This window comes from Lutra lutra, chromosome 13 (assembly GCF_902655055.1).
Source record: "Lutra lutra chromosome 13, mLutLut1.2, whole genome shotgun sequence".
NCBI lineage: Eukaryota > Metazoa > Chordata > Mammalia > Carnivora > Mustelidae > Lutra > Lutra lutra.
Genome location: NC_062290.1, coordinates 46,244,337 through 46,271,655, shown reverse-complemented (window position 1 = coordinate 46,271,655; position 27,319 = coordinate 46,244,337). Strand labels below are relative to the sequence as shown.

General features: G+C 39.0%; 1 long non-coding RNA gene across 3 annotated transcripts; it reads left to right on the top strand.

The window, feature by feature from the left end:
• Nucleotides 1-17,620: 17,620 nt before the first annotated feature.
• Nucleotides 17,621-26,072, top strand: LOC125083776 (uncharacterized). Of its 3 annotated transcripts, none has more exons than XR_007122364.1 (6): nucleotides 17,621-18,053; nucleotides 18,363-18,512; nucleotides 19,283-19,457; nucleotides 19,740-19,812; nucleotides 20,416-20,520; nucleotides 25,653-26,072. It is a non-coding gene; the product is annotated as an uncharacterized LOC125083776 (long non-coding RNA). The 3 variants fall into 3 exon arrangements; XR_007122363.1 differs by having other exon boundaries at nucleotides 25,511-26,072; XR_007122365.1 differs by lacking the exon at nucleotides 19,283-19,457 and having other exon boundaries at nucleotides 25,511-26,072.
• The last annotated feature ends 1,247 nt before the right edge of the window (nucleotides 26,073-27,319 follow it).

Sequence of the window (27,319 nt, the reverse complement as noted above, 5' to 3'; positions counted from 1 at the left end):
GCTATGGGTCACTAACATGGATCTAGATTTTAGGTTGAGTCCAACATTGCATTCTTTCCAGGGAGAATTTCTTGTAAGCAACTTTTTAAGATAGGGTCTTTAAAAAAAAAAAAAAAATCAAATCACCACAAGACTTCTGTTTTACCACCATCATATAGAGAGAACCGAACTATTAAACTGTTCTCATAAATTTCAAAACGAATTCTTGCCTCTTAAAGAGATCTTAGAACACTCAGATGAATAGAAAGAACAGAAGATTGCGGCTCAAGCATGTTGATTGCTCGAGAGTTTGGTTATTTACTTAAAACATTCTCCCTACATTTATACTCATGTATGGACATGAATTTATTTATTTATTTATTTATTTGCCAAACTTCTTTCTGTGCCCAAAGGGGCAGGGTGACTTGGTGTTGCTGGAAGCCGTGCAGACTGTACCAGTCTTGGCACATTACACTAGGCTACAAGAGAACTAAAGAGGAAGCGGAGCTCTTCTTAGGAAGATTATCTTCAAATTGGGGAGGAGCAACCCAATATGGCTGCGATTTGTGTATTTCACCTGACATAGGAAGAGAAGAACAGTGCATGCTGAGGAATATTCAGCACATACATGACCTCGCTTGATCCTCATATCTCCATAACAAGTCTTGAGTCAGGCATTATTGATGATTCTGAACCTCATTTTACAGACAATAAAACTTTAAAAAATGGGAACTTAGAGAAGTTAAGTAATTTATACAGTCTTCCTCAGCTAGTAAATTATGGAATTTGAAGAGGTTTTCTGACTCCAAGGCCTATACATATTTCTTACTCATACTTACTCAGACTCTTACTTCATACTCTCTGAAGATAATTGTGTATCTTGATTTCAGCTATGCAATGGCCAAATCCTTATTGATATCCTCATGGAAAGTATGGGGCATAATGGATATTGCATTGTATTTGGTTGAATCAATGTAGTTAATGAATACTGATTTATAGATTGATGTCATCTCAGAAAGAATTCTCTGGTTATATATATGCCAAGTTCTCTCCATTGTCCAGTTTTGTTCAGTAATTTTAAGCAATAGATAAAAACATGAACAACATGTGTATCAGGTAATATTAGAGCACTCTGCAACTCACTTGTACCAAAATACAACTTTCTTCTTTTTCTAAATTTTCTAAAATTGAATTCAATTTTTCTCTTAGGTCCTAGGGCTCACAACCTATTCTGTCCCATTTTTTTATGCTGATTTTTTTCCTAGTCAATTTAAGTGTTATCTCAGTCTCAATTCATTTACTTTGGAGTAAAGCATGGGTTTTTCCAGACTGTTTCCCCTTCTCTCCCCACCTTTCTTTCTTCCAAAAGATGTCTGTGCATAGAGGGAACCTTTCATAAATAGCATCACAGCCATAGGAGGAGGGCTGTCTGGTCTTTATGTCCTTGTCCAGTCTCTGTTGGTGATAAAACGCATCCCACCTGGTCTCTGGCCATGACCAGCATCTACTGATATTTGAAAAATCCTATCATAGCCTTCAGTTGTGATGGCCTCATAGTTTGGGCCACTTGTCCACCCATACACCAGGCCACTTCATTCCCTTTGTCATCTTACTGGGGCATGTGGGGACTTCTCAATTTCCAGTGGGCTCTGCCCAAGCTGTAGGGAATGGAATGGGCTATCTAATGCCATCATCCTGAAGACATTCCAGTGATCTGCCCTCCAGGGCAAGCTAGGTATGAGTGATTTGCTTTCCCTGCAAGCAAGGCACAAATCTTCTGTGCCCCAAAGTCTTCCACACCTACTCAGAATTTATATGGTCTCCTCTTTCTTCCAGCTGCCCTCAACCCTTGAATATCCAAGTTGAGATTTTTAGAAAACCTGGTAGGAAATGAGGGATGAGGTGGTCATACTAATTCTAGCTCATCAAGCTGGAGGTCTGCCATTTGGAAAGGCATTTTTCAAACTACAAAGCAAACTCCCCAAGTGATAGAAGTATAATTTTGGGCACAAGTCTGTCCAACCTCAAAACTGGTCTTCAGCATCATAGAAGTATATTACAGGTTCATCTTCAAGGACAATCGAGCAAATATATAGAAAGAACTTGACACATGGTGGATCCTGGATGAATGGTTGTTATTCTGAGAATTTGGGTTGATAATACACCTGCTGACTTGCTTGGGTTTCAGTAAGAAGAACCTGAGCCTTATTTGACACATTTCCTAGTATTTACATTACAGAAAAGACTTCTGGAAGCATCAGCTGTTTCTTTCTTAAGAGCGATTTGATGTCCATGTTCCTGAGTGTCAGAAGCATGGCTGGTACTGAAAAGGTAGAGGCAGGGGTCAATTTCAGAGGGGCTGGGAATGCTCTGCTAAGTTTTTCCTCTGGGCATAAGACTATTCCTTTTTATCAGCAGTTTTCATGTTGGGTTTGCCGTTTTGCAAAGGACGGCTGCAGAAAGCGAGTTCCTGAGGGGTGAGGCAGGGGAAGATGGATAAAGGAAACCCACGGCTAGCATTTGTCTCATTAAAATCTGTCAAAGCCAGAGGAACAGAAGGCAGCAAAGAGCTAAAATCAGATGTCACTAGCTTTCAGAATATGTTGACATGTGGGGAAGCAAACTGTAGTGACAATGTGCCCTTCAGCTGCCTTGGCTCTCAGCTGGTAATAATAAAGCCCTTTGCAGTCTGCACGGGGGGAGGCAGACAGCAGTCTAGCACCCGAGGACAGGAGGTGCAGAGGACACTTACAGCTGATGGGCTACAGGACCCTGACAATGACTTTATTGCCTTTGAAGAAACATTTTGCCCTGCCAAAACTGGCATAGAAAAGCCCGTGTGGTTTTGTTTCGGAGACGAGCTGTGGGTCTGGGGGCACCACGAAGAGTTCAATTCTTCCACCTGTAAGGTTGAAAATATTTAAGCGTATAATAGAGAAATAAACAGAGCCTTATCAATCCAGCCTCTGTAATTAATACTGGATGCTATAAATGATAGAGTAGTTGATTACTTAGAATGGATGAAGTAGAATATTGGCTTACCAAAAAAATGTAATGCAGTCTAGTGGAAAAGTAGGAAAAGACTCTTGAGGGAGACCTAGAAAGGGGTCCAAATCCTGGCTCTCCACTTACTGTCTCCTTGGGCAATTTATGTCATTTCTCTGTGACTCTGTTTCCCGCATCTTCAAAATAGGAATGCTTATTCTTTCTTTCCGGTTATTGTGAACATTTACTGTATATGGTGTCATTGGGACTCAATAGATGCTTATTTTTTTAACCTTGCCTTGCCTATTTTCTATTTTCAAATATGTTTTAATTAATTTATTATTTACCTGAAGCTTTAAGGAGTACTTTAAGACTGGCAGCTACCATAGGTGAGAGTCTGGCTTCCAATCTCACATATTACTCTGCTGGTTCCAAAACTACCATACGCTTCCTCTTAAGATTTGATCAGATCATGGGGGCGCCTGGGTGGCTCAGTGGGTTAAGCCGCTGCCTTCGGCTCAGGTCATGATCTCAGGGTCCTGGGATCGAGCCCCGCATCGGCCTCTCTGCTCGGCAGGGAGCCTGCTTCCTCCTCTCTCTCTGCCTGCCTCTCTGCCTGCTTGTGATCTCTCTCTGTCAAATAAGTGAATAAAATCTTTAAAAAAAAAAAAAAAAAAAAAAAGATTTGATCAGATCATGTAACTAGGCGCTGACACTCTTCTGGACTCCTGCTCCTCTGGGGGGAAAAGGGTCACTTGCACCCCTCTGGCTACTCTGACCTGAGTCTTTGGAGTAGTTATTGTTCTGTTGTTGCAGAGAAGACAGAGCAGCTCCTTGGGGAGAAATAATTTAGAGAAAGGAAATGAATATTTCCTTCTGAGGTTGGTAAGCAGGGAAATAGATGCAGTAAATACGGTACTAGCATAACTTCTCGTGACCATTGAAGAAATCAGAAGCCAGGAAATATGGTCAGATAGGGTATTTTTCATTTTTGAAAATTTATATAAGAAGTCTTATGAAAGGGGGTCCTGGTCGGCTCAGTCGGTTGAGCATCCCACTCTTGAGTTCAGCTCATAATCTCATGGGTCATGATCTCCTGGGTCCTGAGAGCAAGTCCTGCATCAGGATCTGTCCTCAGCAAGGAGTCTGCTTGAGATCCTCTCTCCCTCTGCCTCTCCCGACTCTCTCTCTTTCTCAAAATAGATAGATAAATCTTCAAAAAGTCTTATGAAAATATAAAACTGAAATCCACATGTGTATATTTAACAAATGGCTGTATCATGGAGAATAAGAGTAAATGAAATGAGTAAAGCACTTCACAGAAACAAGTAAAAGTAAATACCAGTTAATCTAATATTTGCTGTGGAGACAGATGGTCAAAATAACCATGGTAATGGTTTGAAATAGAAGTTTCTGGGAATCATTAAGTCTTTTTTTAAGAGATTTATTTATTTATTTATTTATTTATTTATTTACTGTGAACGGGCATTTTTCTTTGTCCTCTGAGTATCTTGCCTGCCCCTCCAGATCTAGCCGAAGGAATCTGGAAGAACAATTCTGATTGGACAGCTTGGGTCAGGTGCTGTTGTTTCCCGAACGTGCCAGCCCTATCCAAACCTGCCCCGGGGTAGGAATAGTTCTTTAAATGGAGTGCTGTGCTCCTTTCAGGAATTGTAATTTTGCCTCTTCTCTGACTATCAGATTGTTTTGTGCTTGAAGGTATAGTGGGGCCATTCCACCAGGGTTGGATCCCGACTCCTGGTCTCACTGGCTCTGTGACCTTAGGCAAGTTGCTAAACCTCTTTAGGCCTCAGTTTCCATGTTTATAGAATGGGGATAATGATATTCCTGACCTCAGGACATTGAGGTGGATATGCATCTAAAGGACACTTAGAAGAGTTCTAGTACACACTACGTGTTAATAAATATTACTACTATTAAAACACATGAGGAAAAAAACACATGAGGAACAATAGGTAGTAAGGAAGTTCTCTCTAATTTTCTCTGCTTCTCCATCCACCCTCCTCATCTCCCAGTTTAGACAACTATTAAAAGTTTTGTGTAGGGGTGCTTGGGTGACTCAAGTCACCCAAGTTAAGTGGCGGAGTCTTATTTTTAGCTCAGGTCATGATCTCTGGGACCTAATTTCAAGCCCCAACTCTGGTCCTGTGCTCAGCAGGGAGTCTGCTTGAGATTCTGTCTCTCTCCCCCTCTGTCCCTTCCCCGTATTTGCAGGCTCATGCTTGCTTTCATTCTCTCTCTCAAATAAATAAATCTTTAAAAAAAAAAGAAAAAAATGTGTAGTGTATATTTCTCCAGAATTTTAATGCTTTTGTTAGTACATACGTATTTATAGATTTTGCAACATGCTTTATTTCATTTAGCATTTTTCAATTTCAAAACATTATAGATCAAGAATAGTTACTTTCTCAAACTGGTGAGGGAAGAATAGACATGGAGGTGGATGTTTATACTCAAAGTAGACCAAGACAATAGTCATCAACGTCTACTAGCAGCTCCTTTATTTATATACCTGGCTGAACTCCTGGAAATAAAATTTATGCATGTTCAACAGGTCCTATGGCTGGCATTTCTCATCTGCAAGAAAGTACACTATGTTCCCAAGACACTGCTATTTCCAGACCCTTCCAGAGTTTATTTCTGGGGGAGAGATTACAGGAAGTTATTTTAATGACTACATTCCTGAAAAGAGGTTTCTTACTACTCGCCTAAACCTTTGTTGACCTTTCTTTTTGTATCTGAAATTTTAGTTCGAATAATCTATGACTGGACCACAGAGTGTTCTTTTTTTTTTTAAGGCAGAACATTATTATATTTGAATACACAACTTCTGTACAACCAAAAATTAAAACATCACAGTAAAATGGTGGTGAGAACACATGGTATTTAATTTGCAATGAATGGCAAATGGTTAACATCCTTAGTCATAAATGATCTCTTGGAAACCAGTAACAAAAACACTAATATTCTGAGGGAAATAAAAGAAACACACAGAGGAAAATGAAATAACAAGTGACTAGTAAGGTTTAAGGACGTATGAAAATGACTGAACTGACTAGCAAGAGAAAAAAAAGCAATTTTTCTGTAATACCACATTGTCAGGGGTGCCTGGGTAGCTCAGTGGGTTAAACCTCTGCCTTTGGCTCAGGTCATGATCTCAGGGTCCTGGGATCAAGCCCCGCATCAGTCTCTCTGCTCAGCAGGAGCCTGTTTCTCCTCTCTCTCTCTGCCTACTGCTCTGCCTACTCGTGATCTCTCTCTCTTTGTGAAATAAATAAATAAAATCTTAAAAAAAAATACCACATTGTCATGGGACGCCTGGGTGGCTCAGTTGGTTAAGCAGCTGCCTTCGGCTCAGGTCATGATCCCAGCGTCCTGGGATCGAGTCCCGCATCGGGCTCCTTGCTTGGCGGGGAGCCTGCTTCTCCCTCTGCCTCTGCCTGCCATTCTGTCTGCCTGTGCTCGCTCGCTCTCCTCTCTCTGACAAATTAAAAAAAAAAAAAAAATACCACATTGTCAAAGATTAAAACATTGAAATGTAATTTTGGTACGGTTTCAGAAAACAGTCTCATAAACAAACACTGGGAGACAAGATTGGTGAGGACAATCTACACTATTTGGGGAAAATTTCTACTTTTGACTCAGAATATAAATTTTGGATATACTTAATTCCAGTAAGGTGGGAACACTAGGATTATTTTCAACAAATTGGCCAGAGAAATTAAAAATAATTTCTACATAAAGCATGTAACTGCTTAGAAAATTTGTAGCTAATATATGGGTCCAAAAGACTACTAGCATAACAATTTGCTCATCAGAGTGTTGATTCTTTCTCTGTGGTTTGATTCACCATCTAATTCAGCTAACTAAAATCACAGCTGCAATTTTATTGATCAGTAATCATTCGACCTTAACTTAAAATGAACTAAATCAGAAGATATCAGAAAAATGGCTTTACTCAAAAAAGTGGCTTATTTGGGGGCTGAATAGGAGACAAGACTTGTTATTCTATTTCTAAGCTTCTTACTTGATCCCAAGACAAATCAGAACTTCACTGAGGCTCTAACCCAAGAAGCAAAAGCTTCCAAAATAGTGCCTCTAAGGTTAATAAAGAAAAAGTCCTGGTGCTATTGTGTTCTTCACGGAATCCTGTGACTTGTCCATGTTTCTCCGTTGTTCACACTCAGTGGGTCTCCACATTATCTTTCTGCCCTTCCAAATCCTCCGTATCTTCCCGCCTCGGGTCAGATCCCCGCCATGTTCTCTTCCCCAACCCTCTTAGACTTTGATTTCTCTCCAGCTTGTAATAGCTCTTTGCATCCTTCATCCAACTAATTCATCCTTTCTTCATTCACTTATTCATCCTGAAGCACAGAGGTGAGTGGCGATTTTCAACACGAAGGAACTTACAGTATAGTTAGATTATCATTAAAAAATAATATAATAGGGTATAGAGATTGGTATAATTAATTCATAACTCAGGGTTTTCTCTCTCCTAAAAAGATTTTATTTTTTTTCCTAAAAAAATATTTTAAAGTGTTTTGTTGGCTTGCTTGCTTGCTTGTTTTAAGGAAAATATGTGCCAGATTCTTTGTATTTAAGGTACAGAGAACATTTGAAGGGTTTCTCATGCATGCTGTATTGTATTTGAAGTGACATAATCATTTCCCCACATATGTTCCTTTTTAATTTTTTCCACGATTATGGTAAAATAGACATAATATTTATAATTTTAACCATTTGTAAGTGTACAATTCATTAACTACATTCATAATGTTGTATAGCCATCACTACCATCTAGAACCCAAAATGTTTTCATCAGCTCAATATAAAGTCTGTACCCATAAAACACTATCCCCTTAATCCCCTGTCCCGATAGCACCTGGTAATCTTGATTCTATTTTCTGTCTCTTTGAATTTGCCTATTCTAGGGATCTCATATAAATGCAATCTTACAATATGTGTCCTACATCTGGCTTATTTCATTTAGCATAAAGTTTTCAAGTTCCATCCAAGCTGTATCATGTACTAGGACTTTATTCCTTTTTATGGCTGAATAATATGCTATTTTATAAATGTACCACCTTTAAAAATTCATTCATCTGTTAATGCACACTTGGGTTGTTCCTGTTTTTGACTATTGTGAATAATGCTTCTATAAGCCTTGGTGTACAATGCTTTCAACATTTTGGGATGTATACCTGGGAGTAGAATTAGTGGGCCATATAGATAGTTCGATAACTTTTTGAGGAACCGCAAAAGTGTTTTCCACAGTGGCTGCATCATTTGATATTCTCACCATAATGCGTGAGGTTCTTGTTTCTCTACAGTCTTGCCAAGATGTTATTTTTTGTTTTTGTTTTTTTTTAAATTATACCCATCCTTGTAGATGTAAATTGCTATCTTATTGTGGATTTTTTAAAAAAGATTTTATTTATTTATTTGACAGAGATCACAAGTAGGCAGAGAAAGAGGAGGAAGCAGGCTCCCTGTCATGCAGAGAGCCCGATACGGGGCTCGATCCCAGGACCCTGGGATCATGACCTGAGCCGAAGGCAGAGGCTTTAAACCACTGAGCCACCCAGGTGCCCCTTACTGCGGTTTTTATTTGCATCTCCCTAATGGCTAAAGATATTATTAAACATCTCTTCATGGGCTTATTGGCCATTTCCTATTTTCTTTGGAAAATGTCTATTCAAGTTCTTTGCCCATTTTTTAAAAGAGGTTTGTTTGTTTTAAGAGAGACAATTGGGGAGGGGCAGAGGGAGAAGGAGAGAGAAAATCTTAAGCAGACCCTATGCCCAACATGGAACGTGATGTGGGGCTTGATCTCACAATGCCAAAAACATGACCTGAGCAGAAATCAAAAGTTGGACACTTGTGGTACCTGGGTGACTCAGTTGGTTTGGGCATCTCCCTTCAGCTCAAGTCATGATTTCAGGGTCCTGCACTGGGCTCCTTGCCCTGTAGAGAGCCTGCTTCTCTCTCTGTCTACCACTCCCCCTGCTTGTCCTCTTTTGCTATCTGGCAAATGAATACAATCTTAAAAAAAAAAAAAAAAAAAAAAGAGTTGGCCACTGAACCGGCTGAGGCAGCCAGTTACACCTAGGTTTTTGTTTTGTTTTGTTTTAATTGTTGTTGCATTATAGGACTTCTTTATATTTTCTGGATATTATTCCCCTATCCGATATATGATTTTGCAACCATTTTCTTTCATTTTGTAGACTTTTAGCTTTCTTGATTGTGCTCCTTGATGCACAAAAGTTGTTAATTTTTGTAAAGCCATTTTATCTACTTTTTCTTTTGTTGCCTATGCTTTTGGTGTCATAGTTCATAAGTCCCCTTTTAAGTTTTTATTTTGAAATAATTTTAAGCTTATAGAAAAGCAGAAAGTATAATAAGAGAACTCCCACATACTCTGATTGACCAATTTTTTGCATTTTGTCACAGTATCATCTATCAGTATCTATGAATACGTTTTTTCCTATACCACTTGAGAATAGGTTGCATGCATCATGTCTTTTTATCCCTTAATACTTCAGTGTGTTTTTCCTAAGAGCAAGGATATTCTCTTATGAAACCAAACTATAGCTTTCAAATCCAGGGAAGTTAACACTGGTACAATGCTTTCATCTGTAGAGCATATCCCACTTTTGTTAATTCTCCCAATACCTGTCCTTCATAGTGTTTTTTCCCATCCAGTTGGGAGTCACCTATGTGATTTTTTTATATGTATTCTTTTTATCTCCATATTACTTGAATTTATTATCTAGTTTGCCTGTATTAAATAGATATTATCTGTTGATATCCACTGATTATCTGTACAATGGTAAATGATCTTATTTGACTTTACCCTTTCTCATTTTCTCTTTTTGGGGAGTTGATAGTCTTTCTACTTTGTATTTCTACATAAAATGTTTAAATACTTCCTTTCATCTTATGTCCTTACCATTGTTTTAGTTTTACCTCTACAATTAAATACATCCTTCATCGATCCTTTTCCAAAAAAATTCATTTATCTCTTGGTTAAAAGAAGTTTGTCCTTCAGTACATCCAAGAGGGTTCAAATTGGTTCTTGTGGCCATATTACAGTGGCGTGTAACCTTCCAAAGGACAATAGTACATCAACAGATACAAAGGATAGGTGAGTTATTAAAATTTCACGGTGTGGACTACATGTCTAGGAATATCTAAAAAGACTTTTTGGAGGAGCAAAAATGGGAAAAAAGATTGAGAAACATTTATCTAGTGGACTTTTCAGGAATGGCTCATGTGTATAGTATTCCCAGAGGTTGACTGATGTTCAAAACTGTTTTTCTACAGCTTTGACACTTGAAGCAAAGCTTGGTTAAATATAAAATTCTTGACTTGCACTTCATTCTTTGAATTTCTTGAAAATTCAACTTCACTGTGGCCATATTTTCTATGTTGCTCATGACCATCTGATGTCAGCCTAATTTTTTGCTCTCATAGATAATTTGATCATTTGCCTGAAGGCCCTGATGATTTTTTTGGTCTTCAAAATATAATAGTTTTACTAGGATAGGTCTAGAAGTGTGATTGGGATCATTCTATGCCAATTTTTCCCAGATATATTGTGGCCCTTACAATATATAGATTCAAATATTCTTTTATTTCTGGAAATATTCTTTTATTTACTTGGTTTTAATTTAAGTATTTACTTTGACTCCATAGTTTTGTTTTCCTTCCTCAGACCCTCCAATTATACACAGTTTGGATCTTCTTTGCCTTCTTTATTCTCTGATCATTGTTACTTCTTTCTTTTCTCATTTTCACTCTCATTTATTTTTCCTCTTTCCTTAATATCTTATTAACTTTTCTTTTTAACCAATTCTCCCTTGTGCAATTAATAGTTTATTCCTTATTTTATGACTTTATCTTTTTCAAGTTCTTTTTTGAATTCTAGTGATTCTCACTGCATTTCTTTCTAGTTTTAGTTTTTACATTTCTGATTCTAAGCATTTAAAAAATCTCTGAAAAAAACCTCTTTAAATGATTGCTTACAGCTATTTAATTTACTTTGGAAGTTAGTTATTGTTTTTTCTGTCTTATGGTTTATTGGGGAGGATTTTCAACTGGAATTGTTTTTGTTTATTTATATACTTCTTAAAGGATCTTTGCATAAAACTGGGTTGCTTTTTTGGATTTCATTTTTAGGTAGTTTGTGGTTACATTTCAAGAGGGCCCTCTTTAGTATTTGCAATTTCTCTAATGGAGGATGCAGATGGTGGCAGGTGTAGGAAGAAAGATTGGTGTATCTTATTTTTCTAGTTTCTGTAGGATTTTTTTTTAATTTCTCCCTTTTCTTTCTTTCTCAGCACTGCTATATTTCCAAGGGTCACGGTATTTTCTGTATTTATTGTATTCTCCCACAGAAGCAATGTTTCTCTGAAATTGCCACCTCTAACCTCTCTCACTTTCAAGTCCCTTCCTATAGGCATTTTTTGGAATATCAAGTCCCAGATCATTTAGCATTTGATGTTAGATATTATCTTTTTGAGGGTGTTCTGTTCTGTTTTGTTTTGTGTTCCATCCAGATACTCTACTCTTTTCTCCTTTTCATGGAGTCCTTCAAGCGATTTTACTCTAGTCTCTGCATTTGTAGACATGTAAATGTGGAGCTCTGTGGGAATTTGAAAACTGGTGTTATTTATTATGCATAATTGAGGTTTGTGGTATTTTGAGGTATTGCTAAATGTAGGGGTCATGTATATTACCTTATTCTCCCTTGCTGATCTTATAGTTTTGTATGGAGATTTGATTCAAGTGGTGATAATTATCCTTAATAGAAACAGACTTTTTCATTTTAATACAGTTGATGTATTTTTTATTTCTGCTGTGTCTTCCTTACTTATTTATCAAAGTTGTGAGTACTTACTAGATGTTTAGCAAATGAATTGATGGCAAAAAAATTATAATGAATATTTTTAAGAATCATTTTTTATTGTCTTCTTGCTTTGCTTAGACGTTATAGTGGCTTTAGTAGACATCCTAGTCTCGGAGCCCATCATTTCTTATGATAGTCACCTTTTTTTTTTTTAAAGATTTTATTTATTTATTTGACAGACAGAGATCACAAGTAGGCAGAGAGTCTCCCCGCTAAGCAGAGAGCCCAATGTGGGGCTTGATACCAGGACCCTGGGATCATGACCTGAGCCAAAGGCAGAGGCTTTAACCCACTGAGCCACCCAGGCACCCCACATGATAGCCACTTTTGATTGGAAAACCAATTGCAATTTTGAGTCTGGTGAATAGAAAGACTTCCTTTCTTTGCCTTGGTCTTGATCTTTGCGCTATTGACTTGGGAAAGTGTTAAAATTGATGTGTTGTGATACTGTAGCAATAGTTACCTTTATTTTTTTATTTTTTATTTTTTTAAGATTTTATTTATTTGTTTGACAGAGATCACAAGTAGGCAGGCAGAGAGAGAGAGGAGGAGGAAGCAGGCTCCCTGCCCTTCTAGATATTCGGGGAGCGAGAGGTAGATGGAAGAGCATGTGTAGGATTCAGTATGAGCAAGAAAGGAGAAGAAAACTGCATGATGCCACTGTCCAACAAAGGGAAGTTTCCCTTCTTCTGAATTACTGGAGAGAATTCAGCAACTGCATGCCTGGGGTGGACAGCTGATGAATAAAAGATCTCATATGGTCCATGGCTTCCAAGAAGGCAAGAAATAGAGATGTCATAAAGAGGAGCTAGCAGGGAGCTAAGACTGGCTCTAGTGGGTTAGAGACATGAGGACTTTACAGAAAAAGGAACTGAAGGGAATTCTCCTGGGCAATTTCATTGATTCACTGCATGATATGGAGTCTTGGGAAGCCGAGAGGTTAAACACAGAATCGAATGCTTCCCAAGGTCTTGAATGTTTTCTCTGGAGAGGGAATATGGTGTGAAGGCTTATGAGATAAATTTGGTTTGCCTAATTAGGTCATCTAGGAATACTTAGGGTCTACATGCATTTTGCCCAAGTAATGTTTGACATGAATATCATATAATATTTTCTGTTAATTACATTTCTCAACATAACATTGTGGTAAGAGTGCTTGTATTTTATGAAATCTCCGGAGTAATGGTGAGGGAGAATGAGCCATCCAGCAATATTTCATGAAACTAATTACCTGAGGGAATTTAGGAATATTTGTGCAGATGAATACTCTACACAGGTAATAAGCTCTTATAAAAGATGAAGTGTTCTAATTACAAAGCAATTATTGTAATGCATGACAATTTTAAATTGCTCTCCTTCTTTGGTATTGTATTGAGTTTTTATTGGAAAGCAAAACAAAACAGGTAAGTATTTGTCACTTATTTTTAGTTTCACTTTTCAATTATTCTTAACTCATCCAGGACAGCTGGCTTTTGATTTCGAATATGATTCAGAAACAAGTTTTATTTGTTTAAAAACAAAACTATGATGAATGTATAGTTACCTTTTGTTTTTAAAATTACTATATTGATGGCATCTGAATGGGTTCGTAGGAGCTGCTCCAATTACGGGCTGTGTTTTTCTGTAATTTCTATTTTGCTTCATTTTCTTTCCATGCCTAAAGGCATACAATTTTCATCATTTATGGTATGATTTCCAAAGTGTTTATAAAATATTTCTTTCAAACTTTACAGAAGAAAGGTAAACATTCACAGAAACCGCACATCCTTGGCCTCTGTTTCTTGTTGTTGTTACAGTTCCTTTAGTTACACCTGAAACAAAAAAGGAAAAGTCTACAAGAATCTAAAGAACAAGAAATAAATGCTATCTTTTGTAATTGTGAGAGAATCTTGTCCCGTAATGTCAGCCAAGGGACAAACATTGTAGGAAGAATAAAAAAGTAAAATGGGAAACCAAGATTAAGTGTGTTTGCTGTGTGAGTGGGCACGGACGCACAGGAGAGATGTTATGAGGAGTGTAAGTAAGTACATTGATTTTACGTGATATCTGCTAAAGTAACTAATTTAATTGAATCAGTTGGTGAAATAACAAGTTTTCTGTAGGAAGAGAAAACTTGTAAGTGAATTAACAGAAGGAAGGCATTTTAACTTATTTAATAAATGATAGTTGTAATGCCCGCTGATAATTCTCTACATAACAGCTAGTTGCTACCCTGGTTACTTCATGTGTGGAGAGACAACAGCCCCCATGAGAAACTAAAAATGCAGATGCTTGCTTTCCTGCCTTCCTTGACCGGGGTGGTCTTTTGACTCTATTGTGGCCATTAAACGTAAGAAAGTTTGTCAGGGAGCTTAGAGGAAATGTCTTTTTCCCTGGTAAGAATGGAGAGACACTTGGGGAGAATTCCCTTGCTACTCTTGCCTTCCTTGCCTCATCCCCCCCACCACTCTTTGCCGCTCTCTTGGAGGTTATGTGAGAATGTGGTGCTTGGAATGGCTGTGCTCATCTTGCAGCTTTGCAGGGAACCCTGACACACTGAGGATGGCAGAGATAGTCTGGATCATTGATGTGGTTGTCACTGACTCAACCTCCAGACCACCTGCCTCTGGGCTTCTATTATTCAGGTCACTTTTTAAAAAAGATTTATTTATTTATTTAGTTTAGTGTGGGGGTTGGGGGACAGAGAGAGAGAGAGAGTATGCATGAGCAGGGGGAGGGGCTGCAGGAGAGGGATACAGAGAGAATCCCAAGCAGACTCCCTGCTGAGCGCTGAGCCTGACTCTGGGCTCAATCTCATGACCCTGAGGTTATGACCTGAGTCAAAAATCAGGATTCAGAGGCTTAACTGACTGAGCCACCCAGGTGTCCCTCAGGTCACTTTTAAATTACACATTCTATTACATGCAGCCAACCACATTTTAATTAAATAGGGTATCCGATTTTTCACATTTAGGAAGTACTAACTTGGCAAAAGGCTAACGTGATTATAGTTACATTATAGGTCATTTTGTTACCTGATGGATACCTGCCTTCACCAGCTCTCCTTTTTGGTAACCCAATGTCTGTGAATTTCTCTACAATCGTTGTAATTCCAGAATTCTTAGCACCCTTTCCCTACGGCATTTTTTCAAACCTCATGAAAAGCCTTTAACCGTCTCTAGCTTACATTTTAACCTTCCCTAGATTCTTTATTTCTTTGCCGCCTCTCCCACCAATCAACACGAAGCAGCCCATTAGATCCAGAGGGGTTCCCTGCTTAAGCAGCCGGGGCTGTTTGCACCCAGTGTGATTTCTTCACTCCCCACCTCCATGTGTGCTTACTTTCTGCTCAGGGATCACATGGTTTGATTTTTATTATTATTTTAATATACACCCAGGACTTTTTAATACCTAAGTTCCCAGAGAGGTGGGAATCGTGTGTTTTCTCTAAACTTAATGGCGTTTTTCTCTAATCTTACAATGTTTGCTATACAAAGTAATGGTTTATAACAGACCAAATCAAACACACGGAACAGAAAATCCCAATGTATAACTGTTCTATGAAAACGGGATATAAAGTTGCCTAATTTATGGATAGCAACCTGCAAAGAGCTGCTGAATAACTAGGCTACTGTGCACACTATCTTAGTTCAGTATTCACACTCTTCTTCTAGCAAAAATATTTATTAGAATATTTAAAAGCAATATATGCTTATATAGGAAATTTGGAAAAGGCAGAAAAAAGAAACACAAATCACCCAAGACCCTGTACTCTGAAACAGTGTTGTTAACCTTTCAGTGTTTTACTGTCTCATTATTTTTTCTTTGCATAGATTTCAATGGGAGTTGCTTTTTCTTTCTTTCTTTCTTTCTTTCAAAGATTTTTATTTGAGAAAGAGAGCAAGAGAGTGTGAGCACACACAGAGGGAGAGGGAGAGAGAGAAGCAGACTCGCCGCTGACCAGGGAGCCCAATGAGGGGCTCCATCCCAGGACCCCGGGATCATGACCTGAGCTGAAGGCAGATGCTTACCCCATTGAGCCACCCAGGCGCTCCTCAGTGGGAGTTTCTGTGTATTTGTTTGTTTGTTTGCAACCATTGGCCAGGCAAAACTGAAGTGGAAGGAGAAAATGAAGGGGTGTGTTAGAAAAGGCTCCCTCAAAACTCCTCCTGAGCCCCTAGTCATCATGGAAGAATAATTACAATTTTGATCGCTTATTGGGTTCATGATGTCCTTGAGTTCCCAAAATAACACAGTTATGAACCAATGTTATCCTTCATATTTTATTTTTATTTTTTTGAAATTTTATTTGATAGAGAGAGAGAGAGAGAGGAAGAGAGAGAGTGTGCGTACAAAAGTTGGGGAGGGGCAGAGGGAGAAGCAGGCTCCTAGAGGAGCAGAGAGCCCTATGCGGGACTTGATACCGGGACCCTGGGATCATGACCTGAGCTGAAGGCAAATGCTTAACCCACTGAGACACCCAGGTGCCCCTCTTTTTCATATTTTAAAGATGAGGTACGTAGGTTAGGGAATTCAGGAGTTTGCCTGAGGTGAAACAGCTAAGACCTGAAGCTGGACATGAAACCCCGCATCTGACTTGGCTTCCAAGCAGGTGTTCTTTTTTTCTGGTGCTTTTCTGCAATTACCAAACCATCAGAACCAGTGCGCAGTTGCTGGTTACTTGGTTCCAGTCTCTTGTGTTTTATAAAGGAGACTATCAAGAAGAATGCTCTGGAAATGAATGTTCTTACTTATTCTTTCTGGGTTCTTGTGAAGAAGTCTCTGTGTCTTTTCCCTCCATGCCATCCGTGTGTGTGTGTGTGTGTGTGTGTGTGTATAAGCCTTATTTAAATGAGCAAGACCTAATACTAAACATCATGCAGATCACTCCAAATGGTGACCACCAACAATTGTTGAGATCCTAAATTCTAAGAGTTTTGAGGCACTCCTTGATGAAAGATAAGGTCTCTGACTTACTGCTCCCTGTCTCAAGATGCATCTTTAAAAGCAAGGCCACGCTCTGGGCCCCCTCCACCTTTTAAACAGGGTGAATCTTTCAGGGCAGAGCAAAGAGGAGAGATTCTAGAGCCTAAGACTGACAGAGGACAGCCAAAATCAGTTTTATTTGGCATGTGTTTGCTTTCTTAAGCCTGAATTGTAGTCAAAACTGGACACAGCTGTCGTTTCTCAAGATTTCACTCCCAGACTGAATGTTTGGATTTCAGCTCATTGTTTAATAGTTCTAGAATTCGACTGGTCACCGTGAGGCAGGAAGGTTAGCACTCCATTAAGATGGATGGGGAAAGTTCACACCTCTCACTTTTATTTTATTTCTTTGCTTTTCTTTCCATTTGCCTGCATACTCAGCAAAGCTGAAGCCCGTTCACTACACAGTCTGTTTTTATACCCACTAGACTGAAAAGTTGATTTACTGAAGAACTTGGATTTTGCAGGAAAAGGAAAGAAATCCACAATGAGTTTTAAAATCTGCAAAATACGGGATTATCAGAGGAATAAGAAATCTTAAGCTAGGGGCGCCTGGGTGGATCAGTGTAAGGTTAAGCCTCTGCCTTTGGCTCAGGTCATAATCTCAGGGTCCTGGGATCAAGACCCACATTGGGCTCTCTGCTCAGCAGGGAGCCTGCTTCCTCCTCTCTCTCTGCCTGCCTGTTTGCCTACTTGTGATCTCTATCTGTCAAATAAATAAATAAAATATTTAAAAAAAAAGAAATCTTAAGCTATATCCTTTGGTTTTTAAATCAATCCCCAAAGAGGTTTTAAAGCCCATGCACTTTTGGATGGTTCTTCTGGACGTCCCTATAATTATTCTTCATAGAATATCTACTAAGAGGGAGAGCTAAGACCAGCATTTATGTAAACTAGGAAGCCAGTGCATTTTTGTTCAGTTAGCTTTAATGAATGTTGATTGGAAAGCATGGAAGGAAATTAACCTTCACTGGGTGCCTACTACATGAAAGCATCATGCTAGGTATCAGGGGAGACCACGAAGGGTAACACCTAGTTCAGTCTGGTCCCTTTGCTCTGATGAAGAAAAAACATACACGATTTTCTCTAAAGCATCAGACTCTGAGAAGTATTATGGTATGGATTCCTGCAACAGGCCCATGGAAAAAAGGACAAGTTCATTGTGAACTGAAACATTTAGAAAAGCTTCTTAAACGTGAGATTCAAAGGGAATTTGGCAGTTCTGCGGGAACAAGGTTAGCTGGGTTGGGGAGATCTTTTAGTAAAGGGATTAAGGTAAACTGGCGTAGGCGATACCGACAGCTGAGAGCTCCAGTCAGTCTCCTGGATTGAATACATTAGAGACACACTTAATGTCCTTCAACTCCATCCCCCCTTCCTCAACATACAGAAAATCTACATTCCCCAGCCTCCCTGTGGTAACATGAGATCATGGGACCATCTTTCTGCAAAGGGAATGAAGGTAGAGTAATTGTAGGCCATATTCTTCTAACTTGTTGGTTAGCTGTTCACAGATTCCAACAAAGACCTCTGAAGAAGGCTTGGCGTGTGGGGTTCTATACAATGGAAGCACCCAGGCTGCTGGAATCATCAGACAGAAAAAGGCTGCCCTCCCTGTACCTAATGAGGCCATGAAGGGAACAAGAATTATTCGGTAAGCCCCTGCAATTTGCGAGCTAGCATTAGAGTGGAGACGGTAAGGCTGGAAGGGTGGGTGTAAAAGGCCTATGAAGCTCTCTGGAAGCAAGTCATTTATAAGAATTAAGATAATAAATTAAATCAAATAGTAATAAGGTTTGAATTAATACATGCCAGCGTCAGCAAGAAGCATAGGTCATTCTTTTCAGTGCAGATCTCCATGAGTCATGATTTGGGGGGGCCTTCTTCAATAAAGGGGGTACTTGGCATTTCATAGCTTATGGAAAGAAGAAAAGAACTTGGTGCTCCCTAACAGGGAGTCTAAAGCTGGCTGGCTTGGGACTATTTTAAAAATACATTTTATTGCTTTTCTGATTATGAGAGTAATATATATTCCTTGTAGAAAAATTGAAAATATAAAAGTGTCAATGGAATAAAATAATAACCATTTGTAATCTCACCACATTCTGGTGTGTTCCATGCCAGTCCTCTTTCTCTCTATCTCTCTACATGTAGCATATGTAACTTACATATAAATCATTGAATTACACTATTTGTGCTATGTATAATATATGATCTGTTTTTGCCATTAAAATTCTTCATAAACTTCCTCTAAATTGTGCTGTAATTTTTTCATTATATGAATATAACATAATTTTTGGCATTTCCCATAAAGTTGGACACGATTTTTCCAGGGTGTTTTCCTTTCCTTATTTTAACAAAAACAGATCTCTTATTCATAAACATTTGCCTCTTATTATTGACTAGCCTTGATTATTTTTTTAGGTGAGATTCCTAATAGTAGAATTTGACTCTGAAGTCAAAGAGTTTGAAAATCTGTAAAAGACACCAATGAGTACAGGAAAACAACTTCCTTGAAAGGTTGCAGAAGTTTGTTTTCTGGCTAACAGAACAGGAGACGACCTGTCTTGCCACACCACACTCTCATCTGCATTGAATGGTATCATTAAAAAAAAAATTATCTACTACTTTTTATGGTTTTCTTCACGGTCCAAAGACACAAGGGTGATAAATCCATGCTGTGTCTGCTAACTAATCTTCAGTTGCCAAAGAGGCTGCCTTCTGCTAACATGGGTATAAATGTTTCATTTTAAGGCACCCCAGGTGTCCCCTGATCATAGTATATGATAAGCTGGTTGCATTTAGTAGAGGTTGGACTAAACTATGATGACAAACCATCTTAAAATCTCAGTCTTTTAGTAGACTTCTATTTCTTCCTCAGTCTCCTTGTACTCCAGGTCAATCATTGGCTCTTTGACCACCCATGAGTGCTCTAACCTTGAGAAGGGAATATGGTACATCATGTTTTTGCTCCTGAAGTTTTTACCTGGAAGGGAACATGTCACTTTTTATAGCTCTGTGGCCAGAATAAGCCATAGGACCTCCCTGACCACAAGGGTGTGGGAAAGGACGATGCCGCTCTGTGCCCAGGAGCAGACCAGGAAATAGTCACTTGACCACACTAATGACCAGCACACCTGATTGACCTTGAACCTTGGAGGAAGGGGCTGCATCCATAGCTAACTTCCTAGAGTGACTTCTACAAGTGTTCCTTAGTGCTCTTTTCCCTTCTGAGCTTCGAAGACAAGGGTCAGCAAACAGCGGCCTGTGGCAACAAATGTACCCTGCTGTCTGCTTTTGTCTGGCTTATGAGTTAAGAATGTTTACACTTTTAACAGGTTGGAAAAACTCCAAAGGAAAATAATATTGTATAACAAATAAAAAATGATGTGACATGCGTGTGTTCATAAATAAAGTTTTACTAGGACAAAGCCATTGTTACTTGTGTAATGCTGCCTGACTGCTTTTGTGTTAAAAGTGATTATATCCTAGATGTTTCAAATTCAGCTTATTGGATTCAAAACAAAAAAAGGTTTTTTTAAAAAAAATCTTGTCAGGGTGCATGTGCGTAGCTACTGTGGTTGTGGTTGAGCCGTGGATGGAAAGAAGAATGAGACCCAACAGCCAGATCGGACTGGAATTAGAGACAAAGGCCATTGGAGGTACCTGGAGGCTGCCGAAATTAGGTTGTCTGCTAGACTACACCAGTTTCTCACTGGGGTCTTTCACCTCTCTGAGGATTTGTTATCTCAATCTGCTCAGTGTTTCAGAATAGACCTGGATGCAAACAGAAGCCCTCATTGCTTTCCGTTAACATGAAGAAATAGAAAACAAAGGAAGGAAAGATGGGCTCCCTGAATGCAGGAAAAAACCCAGGTTTTACTACTTCCTTCCCCAGCCTGTTGCTGCTGGAAGACGTCATTTCACTTTCAACTGTGATTTTAAAAAAGATGTTTTGGATTTTTCCTCTGAGCTTTCATAAGCGTTTAAATAGAATTGGCTTTCTGGGTGATTTACCAGCTGCGCTGTGTGAAGTTTTCAGTATATGCTTGTTCCATCCATTGTCAACATACTCCTTGTGTTAGAACTGGGATTTCTGAAGTAACGTGTTGGTCCAGTGATAGAATGCCATTTCTCTTCGTTTAGTGTCCAAGCAGTAATGCACCAGTTAGTGATGCTAGGAACAAGATGGGAGGCTCGGGTGTTCATATTCCAGCTGAGGTCAAGATCTATTCTTTTTAAAATGTCAAAATGACATTTCTAATACCCATGTATATAGATTCTATTTATTCGTGCACTTAAATGAACGCCTTTCTAATCCAGCTTCCATGACCGCCAAAGACTTGCTCTGAAAGGCATTTTCTTCTAAACTAGCCACACTCACATCTACCTCTCATTGAGGGGACACTCACGGTTTGGTGCCATTGTCAAAAGTATAGGAAGTTAGTTTTATCTAATGTCAGAGGGTAAGTTGCACCTGGGTTGGCAACAGACACCTGTGATAGCTGCTTTCCCTTTCTTCTCTTGAGATGGGTTCTTATTTCATTCTCTTCCTTTTTGCATTTGGCCAGTTTTCTTCTAAAAGCCCAATAAAAGTATTGAGCACTCTATGACTTTCAGATGGAGATCACTGTTAGAATATCGTTTGCGTGTAGACCTCTAATTACACGATGCGTCTGGACACATCTCACTAAGGATTAAGTGGCTGTGATTTCCAATCTAAGAGCACATGATTTGAGGAGTGTACTCATGAGGACAGTGGGACAGAACTGTTGAAAGTTAGGTCACCCAGGAAAATCTAGGACATATCGTTGTTCTGCTCATGGAGTACCGGCCCGGCCATGTAGAACACAGAAGATGATTTGGGGCTGAAAAGAAACTGATATTGTGATAATAACAATAATACGTTATGGTCATAGGGTAGTGTCACTTACACGACCTCATTTAATACTCTCAATTTTCCTCTGAAACAGGGAGGCAAGTATTATTATCCAAATTTCATAAATAAGAAAATTGACTCAAAGTGACTGCATGACTCACCTAAGCAAGTCATACTGGGTAGACATAAGATCTAGTTCTTTGCTCCTGGCTAATTGCATTCTTTTGTGATGTTATTTCCTCAAGACTGGTAGTATAAGGCACTGGCCACAGGATATCCTCTGATGTAGGACAGTAGGTGGGTTTATCTTTTTAAAAGAAATCCTTAATTCAGATTAAGGCTTGAATCTTTGAGTTGGGTTCTGTTTGATCAAATCTTTATTGCACAGCTATATTGGATACTTGCCAAAATCAGGACTAGCTCCTTTCTCTAGCTTTGGCCCAATTTTTATTTCATCTAAAATAAGGTATTTCTAGATGTCAAGAAACCTAAAAACCAGTCAAGTCATTATTATGTTGCCCATTTATTTTTGCCTCAAAACTTTATTATACATTATTTATTCCTTACTACGTGGTTTTCAGTTCTCTATGCAATTTTAATCATATATATGATATATATATATATATCTGGGTATCCCAACTCCAGAGGTGGGGATACCAAGAGGCTTGGACATCTATCAAAGGAGAGAAGTGTTCTGGATCTTTTCCTAATCTTTTTTTTTTTTGGTGGGGGAAGAACTGATTGGTAGCAAAGACATCCAAACATAAGTCTATATTTCATCTGTGGAGGGTTCATGGTTGGGATTCTTTCTGTTCTTTAGCAGTAAGGTAAATAGCAAGTCAGGACAACTTTTGGATAAAGATTAATCCTTGGAACTTGAAAAGCATTGTATATTCCATATATTATAACAAAATAAAATAAGAATCCTGAGAAAGGTGCTCTAGACCTAGAATTATCTTATATTAGAGTAATATTTAACAAATTTTTAAAAAAATTACCTGTTTTTCACAAGGAGAAGGAAAAAAGTTAAATTTAGAATGAGGAGAATTACCATGGAGTTTTGACTAAAGACTTTCTAAAACAACTTTATAAATGATGGCTTGGTGGTGGTATCAGGTAACCAAGGTCAAAAAAGAAAATATGGTGTTGGGTAACCAGGTTCAAAAAGAAAACAAATGTCACATCGGTCAATTTTAGAAATAAATAATGATTTTTCCCCCCTCAATGAAGAATTCTCTTTTTGTTCAGTCCTAAGGGACAGTTTCATGTCATTCTGACAAACAGATTTAATTTCTGAGTTTCACAAACTTACTTTTTCCATTTGCTTACTCAAGAAAGGTTGAAATATAATGCCAAATTTACTTTTATAAAAAACATTAATACAGATACACAGTCATGACCATTTATGAAAGCAATTTCATTTAAACCTTATTCTTTGGTGGGAACGAGAGCTCAAAAGAAAAGCCAACGATACGGGGGAGGGGCAAATAGGCCCTTGTGACTCGTGAGTCCAAAACTCACCCCCATCCCTGCCCATCTCCCAGCCTTATCAACCTTGGTTTTACTATGGAAGCCCCTACCCATCAGGGAAAAATTTGTACCTTCTATTTTACAAATATATTAGAATTCTGTTCCTATAATCTATATGTTAGATTTCCAAGGAGAGGGTGGTGGGAATGGAAAGGCATTTCAGGTGGAGAAAATAACATAAGCAGAGACCTAGAGATGGAAATGAGAGGTAGAGTGAGAAATTGGACTGCAAAGTCATGATGGGTCCAGATCTTGGGTCCTAAATGGCAGCCCTTAGGGAACTGTACTTTGCTGTATAAACAGCAGGATGCTATTTTTGTGTGCTTTCAAGGCAAGTGAGACCGAAGACCGTGGAGTCAGGTGCAGGCAGTGTCGATGTTGCAGTTAAGATGTTGAACCAGGAGATCTCAATGTCAAGGACATTGAGAAATTAACGGGGCTCCTGACGCCCACTCCGCCATTGCCCTCTAGCTGCAGGCATGACAGACTCAAATAAGGCTGGGTCTTGCTTTCTAGGAGTTTGAAAGCAGAGATACATAATGGAGGCGAAATGGTCACACGTTAATGACAGGATGTTTTTCAAAAAGCCCCATAGGTAATTCTGTAGTTTCAAAAACTAATTCTGTAATTTCAGAAATTAATTTTATGAGCATGCTGGGAGGATTCATTTCTCAGGGGCAGATTTACGTGAACCCAAAACACAGACTGGGAGAGAGCTTACTATCTACATTTTTCCTCTATTCAATTCTCTCTCAAGTGAGATCTTTGGGGAAATCATACTGCATTCAGAATGTTGCTTAGTGAGCATAAAGTCTGAGTAAGTTCTAAGAATTAGATACTATTCAATTTACCTAATTATTACCTAAAATTAAAATGCTGACTCAGGAAAGCTGGAGACGCCTAGCTCTTGAGATCCCTCGTCAATGGAAACAGATCCCTGATGTCAGAGACTCAGATTTCTTGTTCTTCCAACAGTGTTTGGATGAACCCTGCCAACATTTGTCTTCCAGGCTCTCCGTGTTTCTATTGCCTCTGATCCTTTCTCCCTCAACCTCAAATTCTTTCTTTTGATAAATTAATAACAAAAGGCCAGGCCCAGTTATCAGCATTACTATTTCTAGAAATCTATCTTTCAGAAATAATTACGCCAATCAGTGAAAATATACATACAAGGACGTTAATTGCAGCCTTGTTTATAATCCCCCAAATTACCAATGAGCTCAGTTGTGGGACTGGTTCAATAAAAATGGTATATTTATTTAGGCACACTAAGCTACTGTCATAAAGAGCACGTGGAACAGTGCATACTGGCTTGCCAAGATAAATAAACACTTTATTTTTTATTTAATTATATATAATTATATATATATATTTATATAATATATAAATAAAATTATATAATTTTATATAATTATAAAAGTAAGTAGTATACCAATAGGTATAGCAAGATTCCACCATTGTGCAAAAGAAGTCCACATACATGTGGCTGTTTGTGATGATGTAAACATCTATGTGTACATGTACACGTATATTCTTATAGATCAGATATAAGCACAAGAAAAAGCCAGGAAAGGCATGTCCTCAAATGTTACAGCGGCTAACCCTGGGGAAGGGGGGGATTGTATGTCGGAGATGATCTAAGACTTTCACCTCTCTATGTGCGCATACACACCTACACACACACACACAGTGGGATTGTGGGTGCAATTTACTTTGGATTTTATTTTTCCCTTAAGAACCTCTTTCTCTCCCGCTTTTGCCTACCAGTGTCCCCAAACCTTACGGTTTTAAGAAAATCACTATGTGATAGGATACACTACTATTAGGACATATTATATGATAAGCGATTCTAGGATAGATTGCTATCCACGTTGCTATTAATGAAGTATAAACTGAGTGTCTGCTAGGAAACGAAGATTGCTTCTACCTGCATCGGAGTAGGAGTCGAGAGACAGGGAAGAGGTGGAAATATTTTCTATTTCCCACAACTACTGAGACCATGAGCCTTGCTTTCACAAAACCAGCAGCCCACTTTTAAGTAGTGTGTCACGCTGCTCCTCTTAGGTCATCAAACTGCCCGTGGGTTCCAGGACTTGAGGCACCCACACTCCATCTCCCTAACCGCCTCTTGCGTTGGAACCCACCACGGTTGTTGTTGTTGTTGTTTTTCCACCACGGTTGTTTTATATGAGACTCTTAGTTTCCAATTTTTGGTTCACAAAGCATGTTCCCTCTGACCTTAGGTCCAGGCACAGCACGTCGCATGGAACATTACTTGATCAACAGTTGCTACGTCGTGGATTATCACTTACGTTGAAAAAAAAAAAAATCACACTACTTGACGATATCTTTGAATTCAAGCTTCTTATCTTTCCTCTTTCGAAGGACAAGATGATTGCTTGCAGCTTCCTCAAGCCCTCTAATCAAGCACAGGAAACGACCAGAATGCAATGAACTGCCACGGAAGATTCCTTTTCTTACCCACGTTACCGAAGAGCACTTACGGAGCGTTTCATGAAGGAAGGAATGCAGAATATGCCGAAGGAAGGGTGGTCAGAGAGTTAAAGCCCAAGCCCGCAAGACTGAATGACCTCCATGGGCAACCCTTGCGCCCAGTCGCAAACCAATGGGACCAGGAAGGCTTTTCTCTCACACTCGCTGGGAGGCACCCCCACCCACCACCTCCTGCCGTCCCATCTCCTCCTTCCCTGATTTGTGTCTGTTTTTGTTAAACAGTGGATCTTGCTATGCTTTTCAGAAAGCTGACAAGAAGCAAGCTGAAAATTAAAAATGGGCGCTGAGAGGCTTTACGGGAGTCTAAATAAACAGCTCGACAGGAAAGACGTGTGGCAGGCTAAGGTTTCAGGCTAGTGGTTGGAGAGAGTTAAAAGACATCCGTATAACAGAAGGCTATGTTTGTTTTCTCTGTCTCTGCTCTAGCAAATTTATTGGGTTATCTGTCTTATTTTGACACTTGGGTGTTTAAGGTTTCTGTTCTAGGTGTCTAAAGACATAAAAAAAATTATCGTACAGCTTACATTCCTGGCAGAGGCTTTGGCATGTGCTAGCTGAAAAGTTCCTATCTGCCAGTAATTTTGCAGAAAAAAGCCTTGTAGAATTGGGTTTTCGCAGAGGCTCCAAGAATCCTCTGCAGAAAATGCCAAGAACAAAGGGGTTCTTATTTTATTTCTGACCCTATCATCCGAATGTTCAGTGAAGTGCTGTCACCCAGCTATGTTCTTCTCATTGTTCTGCTTTCGTTCACCATGTAACATACAAGGAGCACTACTGGTGTCTTGTGGAGGGAGAGGATTTTCCATCAGTGGAGCTTGCAATCAACATAGATTGCCAAGATACCATTTGATTTGCTTTTCAAGTTAAAAATGCGTGGCAGTGTTGGGTGGACACTAGGTGTTTTGATAAAGCAACATCAAAATATGATAGTCATATGTGTGGAGAATATTGATGTTTTGATGACTGATGTATGAAACCAGCCACAAGGAATGTTGCTATATTCTGAGAATACAAATTTCAAAATAATTTTACTTATAAATGCTTCGTTCCTCATGGATAGTGAGGCTACCCTTACTCATTAAGGGGAGGTAGGGAATTTATTATCTTTTTTTTTTAAAGGATTTTATTTATCTACTTGACAGACAGAGATCACAAGTAGGCAGAGAGGCAGGCAGAGAGAGAGGAGCAAGCCAGCCCCCGCTGAGCAGAGAGCCTGAAGTGGGGCTTGATCCCAGGACCCCAGGATCATGATCTGAGCCAAAGGCAGAGGCTTTAACCCACTGAGCCACCCAAGGGCCCAAGGAGGTAGGGAATTTAAGTGGTTCTCTGGCATAAACATATTTCCATTCATTCATTCTTCAAATGGTATTCAGTGACTACTCCTGATTTAATAATGTAATTGCTAGCAAGCATGGGGAAAAGAATAAAGCACAGTCTGCAATTGTGATAGAAATTCTGTTTCTTCTCTCATTACCTTTTGTAGGAGATAATCTGCTCGGCATAGTCTAGTCAAATTTTCATGACAACTCTTTTAGTTC